Source organism: Pogona vitticeps, chromosome 5 (genome assembly GCF_051106095.1).
Source record: "Pogona vitticeps strain Pit_001003342236 chromosome 5, PviZW2.1, whole genome shotgun sequence".
Lineage (NCBI taxonomy): Eukaryota > Metazoa > Chordata > Lepidosauria > Squamata > Agamidae > Pogona > Pogona vitticeps.
The window spans coordinates 118,421,967-118,435,009 of NC_135787.1; the positions used below are offsets into that span (position 1 = coordinate 118,421,967).

At 47.3% G+C, this 13,043-nt stretch overlaps 1 protein-coding gene across 2 annotated transcripts in view; it reads left to right on the plus strand.

The window, feature by feature from the left end:
• The first annotated feature begins 276 nt into the window (after positions 1-276).
• Positions 277-13,043, plus strand: part of LOC110070649 (active breakpoint cluster region-related protein) — a 79,840-nt gene continuing 67,073 nt past the window's right edge. Inside the window, exon 1 of one of the 2 annotated variants that reach the window (XM_078394363.1) lies at positions 277-405. The gene's annotated coding sequence lies outside the window, so the exon portion shown is untranslated. Of the gene's footprint in view, positions 406-3,230; positions 3,415-13,043 lie in introns of those variants that run through there. The other variant, XM_078394362.1, reaches the window with a different exon arrangement.

The following is a 13,043-nucleotide window of genomic DNA, read 5'->3' on the forward strand; positions in this document are numbered from 1 at the left end:
TGCTCCAGGGTTTGGTCTGAATTTAAAACAAAAAACAAGAACCGTCCACGTTGCTGCACCCTATCTGCAAAAAACAAGTCTGACATCTCGGATTGCTCTTTCAGCATTCGGACTAAAACCCACTGGGGATTTGCTGCCTTCACTTGGGCTTGCCGCCCACACTGACCAGGCTTCCCTATTTTTCTTTGGACAGATTTCAACTACGGCACCGAGGAATATGATGCCGAGGGCAACGAGGAGCCCAAAGTTCCCCCCGGCGGCTCAGAGACCATGCCTTACATTGACGAATCAGCCACTATGTCCCCCCACCTCGGTGCCCGCAATCCAGAGGGGGGCAGCGCCGGCGACAACAGGGACGGATCGGAGAGCGTTTCCCCCACCCCTGCAGATGGACCGGGTGCTGCGGTAAGTGGCTGGAATTTGAGCCGGGGTGCTGTCTCCTTCTTCTTTTTTTACTTTTTGTTATTTTATTTACAAACCAAGTTCAACTAGAAATAATGTTTGATTTCCGAAAAAGCGGACCTATAAAGTGCAGGTGTGCAGAAAATCGCAACATACCAGGCTGTGTGGGAAGGGCACATAACGGGACAAAGGAAAGCTGCTTGCTGAGTTATATATGGCTGATCTCTGAGTAGGGTGCTGTTGACCAGTGCCTGGGAAGTATTTTCCCACATGCTTGCTGGAGAGGCATGTGAGCGGGAAAGTTGCCGTTAACTTACGAGACGTGCGCATGAACAGTGGCCGTGCCTGTCACCGGGAAGAGGGGAGACACTTAAAGCATAAAGATATGTTCATTGTTCCCTCCTCCCCAGCAGGCGCGGTTTCTGTGCAGCAGGGGTGGGTAACCGGACGCCCTGGGTCAAATCAGGCCTTCAAGCCAAATCTAACCCTTCCAACCTTTTCTGAGGGATTTTCTCTTTTCTAAAAGGCTGAGCTGCTTCCTCAGGGCTTTGGTTACCAGCTGTAGGAGCTTAAAAGTAAAACCCTGACCCCCACCCCCACCCACCCATCCCCGGGCACATGACCTCCGGGAATGTCTGTGACTCGAATTCAGCCCTCGAAAGGGAATTGCCCAAGTTGGCTCAAAAATGTCATGCAGAGAGGTGTTTTCCAGCTTGCTGTCTGTAATCTTTTCAGAAAAGTAAAACCTGTAATTTCTCCCCCTCCCCCGCATCACCTCTGAGAATAAACCCATTGCTGTAATTATCCTGTATAAAAAGGTCTGTGTTTGCATCAGGGACATCCATTAAAACCATTGTCATTTGCACTGCAGTTCATTTGTAAGTATAAACTGTATGTCTAAACCGCAATAATGGTGTTAAAGCCACACAAGAGGAAATCAGACTTCTTGAACACAGGCTGTTCTAGGATTTTGTTATCCCGGCGATTTACGGGGAAATTACATTTGTTGGTCAAATTGGTCTATTTGACGGGGATCTTTGGCTCTTGTATAAGATGAGAGCTTAAGACACGTGACGTGGCCAATGGATATTGCTATAAACGAGGCTGTGCATATACTTTAAGCTGCTTGGGAATTAAGTGCCAACAAAATTGGATTTTTTTAAAAAAACACTTGGGATCACTGGGATTAGGCTGGTTGCTGTTTTTCTATGTGTCCAAACTCCCTGGAATCATTTATTTGTTTGTTTGTTTGTTTGTTTGTTTGTTTGTTTAGAGGTGGGAGAGAATGACGGGCTCGAAGTCAGCCAATGGATATTATTTCATCTATGGGGACTTGAACTCGCCTCTCCTGAGTTCTGCCCCCAAACGTTGGTAATTACGGCTGTACATAAATGCGCCACTTATGTCCAGCATCCTATTGTGACCCGGAATGGGAGCATCGGCTCTTCAATTTGTGATTGTTTGCGCCTGAGATTTACACTAGTGACGCTTATGACGGCGCAAATCCCCTGCAGGATTCTGGCCTCTGGCTTAGAGCCCGTTTCCTGGGCATCCTGCATTTCAGAGCGTCCAGGTTTCTTGAGCAAATGACTTAAGCAAGAATTAAAAAGAGTCTGGTTATCCTTGGATACCCTGGGAGAAACCAGGTTTTTGGACGACACTTCCCAGAATGCCCACACTTGCCAGGAGATCCTAAGAGTTGTCTTCTAGAGAAGTTACTTTTCTCCCCTCCTTTCTTTCTTGGTTGAATAACTCACTTGTCCATTCTTGTGGGCATCTGGTATTGCATATTATGGGGTGGGTTGCTCCACCTGGCGGTCAAAATCTGGTATCACCTTGCTTTTTGGGAAGGGGAGGGGGCAGCCTGGGAAACCGGTCTCCCATCATTTCTGCGTGAATTCGATTTCTGAATAACCCCATTCCTAGGAAAGGCATTTGAAGGCCAGGTGGCAAAGCTGGAGGCTGGGAGAGAGAGCGCAGAGAGACAGAGGTTGTCAGCCAAGGATCTCATACCCTCTTGACCAACCCTTTCTGGCCCTTTTTCAGCTCCGTCCGGGAGCAGATCTTTTGCAAGGCTGACGGGTCTGAGTTGGCCATGGACGACAAAACCGACCCCCCACCCCAAATTTGCATTAGACCGGACTTGATCACAAGCATACATTGTTATTTGTTGCTGGTAAAATGCATGGTTGCAGAATTATGGGAGTTCTGGGCCTCAACAAGTCCTATCCACCCACCTCAGGCTTTTTATATATTGCATTCAGATGTTGTGACGTTCCTACCCTGGTGCTGTGTGTTGAAAGAGTAAGGCCACAGGTGGGCCAGGGGGGCTCTTCCATCATCAGTTATAAGAGACACGGATCGCTAGATGGGAGGTAGAAACTGAACCGTCTCTGGGCCATCGGCAGCCCACTGGTAATGATGATTGGGGGTGGGAATTCAACTCACAAAGGAGAAGCACCTAGAAGCTTCCAGCAGGTGGGATCCTCCAAGGGAAGGTTATTTTATTCCTGTACCTGTTTGAGGCCTGAAACAACATTTAAAAAGAGAGAAAGGGAGAAGTGACCTTATGATCTTTCTCATGATTTCTGGTTTTTAAAAGAAAGGGGGTGGCGGTAATCCGGTCCAGGCAGCAGCAGAAGATAATGATGATGATGATGAAGGCAAGACACCCTAAATTCAGTAGAAAACAGTTTCCAACATTTGTCGGCCGACGGGTGGCTGTATTTTCCAGTCCTCTGTCTGCGAGTCCAAAAAATATAAAGTTGTGTTTCTTAAAAGTCCCAGGGCCAGAGGGCTCCATCTGTCTCCTCCTGTCCTCTGCAGCCGATGAAGCCCCTGAAGGCGACAGCCACCACCTCCCAGCCGGTCCTCACCATCCAGCAGATCGAGACCATTTTCTACAAGATCCAGGACATCTACGAAATCCACAAGGAGTTTTATGACAGCTTGTGGCCCCAGATCCAGAACTGGGACAGCGGCGTGGTGGTCGGGCACCTGTTTCAGAAGCTGGTGAGTCCGGTGGGCTCTGCCCAGCCCCTGGGTCCCTAGATCGCCCTCTCCGCTCTTCCATCCTTAGTGGCCCCAGTGCAGGTCAGACGTTCCACCGTGGTTCGTGTTTGGTGTCCTCTGTGGCCCCGGAGGAGGCTCTGTGGCTGACCCCGTTGGCCCTGCTGTGGGTGGAGGGGCCACTGATCTTTGGTGGCTCTGGTTGAGATAGGATGCTTAACTGTGGTTAGCCTAAACTACCTTCAGCCACTCTCATACAGGCGCTGTGCTTAACCATGGTTAGCACAAACTGCCCTTGGTCAGCTTGGTGCTGGTTTAAACATTCATCGGTATTAGCAAAACAGCCGGGGTTTGCTGTCTTAACCGTGGGTAAGAATCTCAAACATAAAGTGAAACCTGGACTGAAGCTGCCTTCCCAGACAACCCCTCCCCCCGAGTGTCTAAAAATCTAAATAATCATCTGTTTTCCTGGCCCCCCTCTACGAAAAGGGGAAAAAGAAAGGTATTTCAAATCGCAACCTTAATGTCCATCATTTAGGTATCCAGATGGGTTTGTTATTTGTTGATGGAACCATTGCCGTAAATGCCAACTCAAGGCAGTGAGCTCAGAATGGCAGGCACTGTTCTCCTCTTCTCTGCTTTATCCTCCTAGAGACCTGCCAGGTAGGCCAGGCTGAAAAAGCCCTGATGGATCCGGGGTCAAACGGAGTGTCAACATTCATGGGGGACAACAGTTTCCCAATTCCGTGACACTCACCCTTACATTGCTTGGTTTAAATGCTCTCTGAAAAGGGATAAGACAAATGAACAGAAGGGAAGAACCTAAACCAGACGCCCCCCCCCCCCAGCTCAGGGCAATCTACCTTTGAGTGATTGTTGTTGGGCAGAAAGAGTGAAAGCCAGCGGCTGCCTTCCGCCCCTCGTTTGATCGCTCCTGAAATATCTGCTTGGCCGTGAGGGGGGCCTTTCTGACCCACTTGCACTTCCTTCTTCCTGTCTGGAGTTTCGACGGTGAACCTTCGCCCTTTGCCAGACACCAACGGCCGGCCGGGCAACCCACTTTGCAGATGGGATGTTCATTGATTGCACAAAAGAAGGTCAAGCCATTATCCCGGCCGAGGAAGAAGACATTACACACTCAGCCTGGAGCCAGGCCTGTCCCTGAGCAGACGCATCACCGCTTGCCAAGTTTCTGGAGGAAACGGGGGTTGACCTGCGGAGGTCGGCGGTGGGGCCCAACTGAAGGGCCTTTCTGAGTGTCACAACTGGAACTTGGGGTGCACCATGAGGGTAGCCGCTTTGGAATACCCCCCCCCGAGACCTCTCTACCCTCTTCTTGGTTTCATTTATCCAGAAGCCCAGGTGGCATGGATAGGAGACGGAAGTGCCTCCCCTCACATTTAGAGTCCACTCGGATGGAGGCGACGAGGGCCATCAGAACTTTGGGATTTCTCCGTAACATTTATATCCTGCAAAAACATGCTTTGGAATGAAATTAAAATGAGATAGAGGATCCAAAGTGGCTCATTTTGTGCAGCCAGCAAAGATGGCCCGGGATTATTTCACCAGAAAGTTGGGTTCTTGTGACTATTTGGCCGTTTTGGCTGGTGGATGATGGGAGTTGTCACCCATTGCACCTGGAGGGGAGGGATGGGGGAAGGCCGTCATTTTCGGGCAGGGTGGACACAAAGTAATTTGTTTAGATTACTGTTGTGAAACCGGATAAGGAAGAGTTACTTTTTAAACAATTTATTATTAAGTTTTCAGGGTTTTCTACTGTAATTACAAGAGACTGCTTTTCAAAAAGCGAATGAGGGTTAAACCTTTATTTACTGGTCAGGAATACGTTGTTTCCTGAGCGTGTTATCTCTCTTTCACCCGGTTCGCAGAGCAAGCCAATGGCCGTATTTATTGCATTTTTATTTCTTTTCTCTGTTCGGTGCCAAAGTCGGGACAGGAAAGTTTGCTTTCCTAGGAGGGGTGGATAGAACTGTTCCTTTGGAAATGATTTTTTTTTAAAAAGTGTTTGGCTCTGAAGGCAGGTGGAGAGGTTGAGCAACGCCTATTACTGTATCCGGGCTCCTTGCACAGAATGAGTCAGGTCGAAACTGAAATAAATCACTGGAACAGGGAAAAGGCTCGGATCCCATTTCCAACTGAACCAGGACGTTCTTCTCCAGGTAGTTCTGGAGGCAACACAAGCTTGATCCCCCTGAGGGGATATGTGGGGGACAAGATCAGTTCTCCCGCCCCCTCCGAAAAGAAAACCACACCCTGCTTCTGTGGGCCATCAAAACCTAGCTTTGTGCGTCCTCTGAATCAAGTGACTTCCCAGTTCCTAGAAGGGGCCATTTAAGGGGCCTTGAGGGAAGCTTCAGGAGGGCTGCAAGAGGGAGATCAGAAGACATCAGAGCATGGCCTTTTGTGTGTGTGTGTGTGTGTGTGTGTGTGTGTGTGTGTGTGTGTGTGTGTGTGTGTGTGTGTTGCAATTTGTGAATTTGGAGTGACTCTTTTGGGGCGAGGGACAGAATAATCAGAGGGTCCCGTCTTCCAAACCTCCAGGAAAATAATAATAATAATAATAATAATAATAATAATAATAATAATAATAATAATAATAATAATAATAATAATAATAATAATAATAATAATTTATTGTCATTGTAAGTATATACACAGTATACACATACAACAAAATTCACAGACACCCAGAGACCAGACACATGCACACAGATAAAATTCCCTAAACACTCCTCACCCACTAAAAAATCCCCCACTAAAAATACAAACATCTACACCGCAGGCCAAGTAACACAGTCCAACTAATTATTCACTACTGGTGGTCTTTAAGCTCATTATTAATTGCAATTATAGCTCTGGGATAAAAACTATTGAGAAAACGTGTGGTCCGAGTCTTAATTGTTCTATATCTCCTGCCAGATGGTAACAGTTCAAAAAAGTTATAAGCAGGATGGGAAGAGTCTCTCAGGATGTTGTGTGACTTCCTTAGACAGCGGGATGTGAAGATGTCATCCAAGGTTGGTAGCTGGAGCCCGATGATATTCTGGGCAATTTTAATGGTTCTCTGTAGAGGTTTTTTGTCCGCTACAGAGTTACTCCCAAACCATGCCAGAATGCCATAGGTTAGGACACTCTCAATGGTGCTACGATAGTATGACAGAAGTAAATGCTGAGATAAATTTAACTTGCCGAGCATTCTCAGGAAATACAGCCTGTTCTGTGCCTTCTTCGAAAGAAAAGAAAAAACATGAGATTTTTGCCTTGAGTCGCCCACTTGTCTTAACCAATGCCCACCGAAATCCTGCACCTCCTCAACATTAATGGGAATATAGGAGGTTTTTCCCCCTGCATCCCTCCCACACCTTCTTTAATTTATTTATTTATTTATTTATTGGATTTATATACCGCCCCATAGCGCTAGAAGCACTCTCCGGGCGGTTTACAATTTTTAATTATACAGGCTACACATTGCCCCCCCAGCAAGCTGGGTACTCATTTTACCGACCTCGGAAGGATGGAAGGCTGAGTCAACCTTGAGCCGGCTACCTGGGATTTGAACCCCAAGTCGTGAGCACAGTTTTAGCTTGCAGTACAGCGTTTTAACCACTGCGCCACAAACCAGATGTCTGTGGTTTTGGAAACAGATGGTGCTAACATTTGCTGTCAAGCTGGGGGGGGGAATGCTATTTTAAAGTCTGGTGGTTACCATTCCAGTTTGCCTTTAATCTGTTTCTAGTATCAGATTTAGTGATGATGATGATGATTTACGACCTAATGGTGGCCCTCCTAGGGTTTTCTCAGTCGACTCAGAAGTGGTTTCTCGCCCCCCCTCCTGGGGGCGCCCTGGGTCCCCCATGCAGCTGGCTCAGGGCCACCCGGGTGCAAGCCAAGGAAACCCATCAGCCACCCTCGCGCTGTGTGGTCTCAGCTGCCTCCTCTCTCTGGAGGCGTGATGGTGGTAATTCAGATTCTTTGTCCAACAGAAGGAGATAATTAATAGCGTCTCTGATTGTGCCCCGTGCAAACGGTGACAGGATTTCCTCTCCTCTGAGAAATCATGGCTTTATTTATTTAGTGATTTGAGCATTTGTTTTAAAAGTTTGCCTCTCTCTCTCCCTGACAGTCGATGCTGCTCTTTTCCCTCATAACAGAAGCCCTGCAGGCTAGGTCAGCTTGAGAGGGAAGGGCCGGCCTCAGTTTTGTATATATGAAATAAATCACATTTCTGGTTATCTGTGCTCTGGGGGGAAAATATGTCTTTGCTGAGGAGTGGAATCTTAGAAGGGTAGAATTCTTGAGAGTTACAAACGTGGACATGTTGGTAATTTATCTCTTTTTTATCGTATCAGAAAGGCTCTGTTTGCCAGCAAGGGCCAGCATTCAAATTGAGCGAAGCAAAGTTGCCAAGGTTCTCCAGCCTTGCCTTGCTAAGCGTTCTAACGGCCCTTCCTGTCCCATCAAAGAACCGAACTGGCAAAAGATTTTCTGCAGCTGATGAAGGCCGTGCTGGCTGTGGATGATAGGAGCTGTAGTCCAAAATCCTCTGGAATGTGCCCAGTTGGGCCAAACCCAGTTTTGACCCGGGGGAGGGGATTTTGCTTTTATCTCCAGTTATTGATCAGATAGAAGAACAGGGATCTTTTTCTGGGCACCTCCTCGGGAGGTGGGTGGGATTTGAGAAGCACCCCCGTCTTCTCAATTAGGTGATTCAGCTGCAGGGTTTCGGGTGGAGGTCTTTGTCAGTCCCTGCCTCAACGCCACCGAACTCTGTGGGACTCCTCTGCGAGTAGAAATGTGTAGGATGCCTATGGGTAAGTGGTGACCCGCAAGCCTGTGTCTTAGCAAAAACGGTGTGGATTTTGGTCGGAAGAGGCTTCCTTGCGGTCAGTTCCAAGACGACCGGAGAGGTGGCAGCAGAGCGTGGGTAGCAATTTTGTCTCTCCGTTCAGGAAAGGAAGTGATGTGCCTGGTCGCGCGTTGTAGATTTTATCTTGTGGAGAAAAGCCGCCCTGACCATTTCCTGAGCTTGCTTGCTCCCTTCCAATCCAGCCTGTGTTTCAGTTAGCTTGCCGTTTGAGTGTAGGGGAAAATTAAAGCAGAACCCGGACTTGAGAAAGGTGGAGCAGGGCCAGGATCCTGGGGAGTAAACCATTGGTGGGGGGGGAGAGATTGAGAGAGAGAGAGAGAGAGAGACAGAGAGAGAGACAGAGAGAGAGAGAGAGAGAGAGAACCACTTCTTTGCCATAGCCTCTGTCTCTGGCTTCTGAGCAGCTTCTGGCTGTCCTCTCTCTGAAGCAGGAAACGGGGTTGTTCACAGCCGTTGATGCAGGAAGATAGAGGTGGGTTGTATTTGGGGTACATTCTTAAATCACACCTTCCTCCCCCCCCCCACTGCCAAAGGAAAAAGTTGGGGAAACTTGACTTCATAAAAATCGAATCAAAGCAGCAGGTCTCTAAGCATCTTAAGCTGATTGGGGGTGGGTGGGAGAGAAATACAGATCCCATAATCCCCTAGCAGCCTCGCCTCCTGATTTTACGGCATATTCATTCTATACAAGATGATCATTAAAGTATCTGGAGAGACTTGCATGCTTTTAAAAGCCTGTTTTCAATGACTTGTTTTTATTTTGGAGGAGGGGCTTATACTCCTTTCTCTTCCCACTCGCTCTCTCTTTTTTTTAAAAAAAGTGATTTTTTTTTTCCTGAAGAGGGAGGAGAAGTATAGCTTTTGAGGTGTTGTTCCTCTCATCCATCATCCTCCCTTTAATTTGGCTGATGGAGGTTTTAGTCCCACAAGATCTGAAGGGCCACAGATTTATCTTCCTAGATAAATTAAAACGTTCCCTCTTATTTCCTGAAAGAAAAGGAGCAGTTGTTGTTTTTTCAAAGGAAAAATGGAATATTTAGTGGAGATTTAGTACAACCCCCAGTCAGTGGGGTTGTACTAAAGCTCAGGAAAACAGAAAGGTGGGCATGAGATGGACAGACTCCCCATGGGGGTGGGAGGAGGCGCCGCCATGGGGGAGGGCTTGCTGGAAACCTCTCTCCTGCTCAGGGATGGATCCAGGCTGCGCCCTGAGGTTTCCAAGGCGAGGGCGACCCCCTCCAGCCCTGATCCCTGGGCTGACCCAGGGCACGCCCCGTCTCCCCCCCCTCTGGTCTGGACAGCTCCCGGGAGGGGGGAAGGACAATGGAATGGGCGGAGTTACCTCCAGCAGGTTCCTCCTGAGCCCCCCCCCAAAAAAACTCCTTTGGTTTCCATGCCAGTTCTGGGGGTCAGGACAGATGGAAATCGAAGAAATATATATATTTTTAACTAGGACACAGATTTCCTATGATGAAGAAACATTTTCTCTTCTCGTTCCTTTCATGAAGATGATTATTTCCCTGTGAGTTCCCTTTGTTTTTTATTCCTTTTTAAAATATGGTTTTATTTTTATTGTGTTGATGCCTTATTTGGTGCTTAATTTAAAACATCAAGTCCATTTCTGGAATCAGTGGAAATCAGTCCGATGTGGAGACTCCCGGCCTTTCTCTCACCCCCCGGGGTGCGTCTGAAGAGTCCGAGCAAGACCCGGGGTCTCCTTCAGCCTGACCCACCTCGATGGAAAACAGGGGTGTTGCAAGGATGGCCACAGCCAATGAGCCTTGACTCGAGACCTGCAGGTTCTGAACCTCTGGACTCCAGAGGACTCTGATGTTTGCACGCTCTACATGCTCCTGAAAAGAGACCCCCCCCAAAGCCACACAGATCTGCATCTTCATAAACATAGATCACAAGAAAGATTTTTATTGAAATACATCAGTAGTTAACGTATGATTACTGTGGGAAAGTAATCAAGTAATAATAATAGTGGTGATAATGATAATAATGATAATAATGATGCTAATGATGATGATAATAATAATAATAACTGAAATTTGGCAAATAGCGATGATGGGAAAGCAGTGCAGAGACTCGAGGCTGCTCCGTGAGCTTGGGCTCTTTGTGTTCCTGGTGCCAATGGAGGATGCTAGCAGAAGGCAGAAGATGAAAACCTGCACATCGTCTTCTCCCTATAATAAACGACAAAAGTGGGAGGGACCTTACAGAAGCAGAAGACATCAAGAAGAGGCGGCAAGAATACGCAGAGGAATTCTATCAGAAAGATCTGGATGTCTCGGACAACCCAGACAGTGTAGTTGCTGACCTTGAGCCAGACATCCTGGAGAGTGAAGTCAAGTGGTCAAGTGCTCCAACTACTGTACGTTGCACTCATTTCACACGCTAGCAAGGTTATACTCAAAATCCGACAAGGTAGGCTTCAACAGTAAGTGGACCGAGAACTCCCAGAAGTGCAAGCTGGATTTTTAAGGGACAGAGGAGCTAGAGACCAAATTGCTAACATGCGCTGGATTATGGAGAAAGCCAGAAAAAAGTTCCAGAAAAACATCTACTTCTGCTTCATTGACTAAGCAAAAGCCTTTGATTGTGTGGACCACAGCAAACTATGGCAAGTTCTTAAAGAAATGGGAGTGCCTGACCACTTTATCCATCTCTTGAGAAATCTATACATGGGACAGGAAGCAACAGTTAGAACTGGATACGGAACAACTGATTGGTTCAAAACTGGGAAAGGAGTACGACAAGGCTGTATGTTGTCACCCTGCTCCTTTAACTTATACGCAGAATACATCATGCGAAAGGCCGAACTGGAGAAATCCCAAGCCGGAATTAAGACTGCCGGAAGAAATATCAACAACCTCCAATATGCAGATGATACCAGTCTGATGGCAGAAAGTGTGGAGGAATTAAATGAGGGTGAAAGAGGAGAGTGCAAAAAACAGTCTGAAGCTCAACATAAAAAAAAAACCAAGATCATGGCCACTGGCCCCATCACCTCCTGACAAATAGAAGGGGAAGATATGGAGGCAGTGAGAGATTTTACAGTAGTACCTTGACTTACGAAATTAACCCATATTGGAATGGTGGCCGTAAGTCAAAATTTTCACAAGTCGAAGCACCATTTCCCTTAGGAATGCATTGAAAACCGATTAATCCATTCTGGCCAAAGAAAAAAAATACCCCCTCCCCAAAATAAAAATAAAACACTGCAGGCCCCATGGCCTGCAAAAAGCCAAAACAAATCCAAAAATAAACATCCCACGCTAGTACTGCAAAAAAAAAATCATCAAAAAACAAAACAACACAGAAACATACACCCCAGCCCAAACCTACCCGCCAAAATTCACCCAGAACAACTTTTTTAAAAGAAAAAAAAGCAGCAACGTGCTGGTCCGAAGCCTCCTGGGGGTCTCCTGCTGCGGCGATCGCGGCAGTGGGGGACCCCCAGGAAGCTGAGCTCAGACGGGATGGTCCAGCGGCTGGCCTCCCGGCGATGGCGGCAGCAGCGGTGGAAGCCAGGGAGGCTGAGCCTCCCTTTTCCTAACCGTTGGGGCAAAAGAGCTACTAAGAAGCAGCCTCTTCGCCACCAATGGTTTGAATTTCCTGCCCTCGACCTATGAATGTCCCTACTTACAGACATTTTGACCTACGGACTGCTCCAGCTGGAAAAATGTACATCTACTTGCACCCGGAGCTGTCTGTAGGTCAATATATCCGTAAGTAGGGACGTTCGTAGGTTGAACTACCACTGTACTTTTTTGGGCTCCATGATCACTGCAGATGGTGACAAAATTAAAAGACGCCTGCTTCTTGGGAGGAAAGCAATGACAAACCTTGACAGCATCTTAAAAAGCAGAGACATCACCTTGCCGACAAAAGTCCGCATAGTCAAAGCTATGGTTTTTCCTGTAGTGATGCATGGAATTGAGAGCTGGCCCATAAAGAAAGCTGACCACTGAAGAATTGATGCTTTTGACATATGATGCTGGAGGAGACTCTTGAGAGTCCCCTGGAAGGAAATCAACCCTGAGTGCTCACTGGAAAGACAGATGCTGAAGCTAAGGCTCCAGTACTTTGGCCATCTCATGAGAAGAGAAGACACCCTGGAAAAGACCCTGATGTTGAGAAAATATTGGAGCCTCAGCTTCAGGATCTGTCCTTCCAGTGAGCACTCAGGGTTGATTTCCTTCAGAATTGATACGTTTGTTCTCCTTCCAGTCCAGGGGGCTCTCAAGAGTCTCCTCCAGCACCACAATTCAAAAGCATCAATTCTTTGATGGTCAGCCTTCTTTATGCTCCAGCTCTCACTTCCATACATCACTACTGGGAAAACGATAGCTTTGACTATGTGGACCTTTGTCGGCAACGTGATGTATCTGCTTTTTAAGATGCTGTCGAGGTTTGTCGTCTTTTAACAAAATTAAAAGACGCCCCTAGCAGGCGTCTTTTAATTACGTGGCTGCTGTCTCCATCTGCAGTGATCATGGAGCCCAAGAAAGTAAAATCTGTCACTTCCTCCATATCTTCCCCTTCTATTTGCCAGGAGGTGATGGGACCAGTGGCCATGATCTTAGTTTTTTTTTTATGTTGAGCTTCAGACCGTTTTTTGCACTCTCCTCTTTCACCTCATTTAATTCCTCCTCACTTTCTGCCATCAGACTGGTATCATCTGCTTATCGGAGGTTGTTGATATTTCTTCCGGCAGTCTTAATTCTGGCTTGGGATA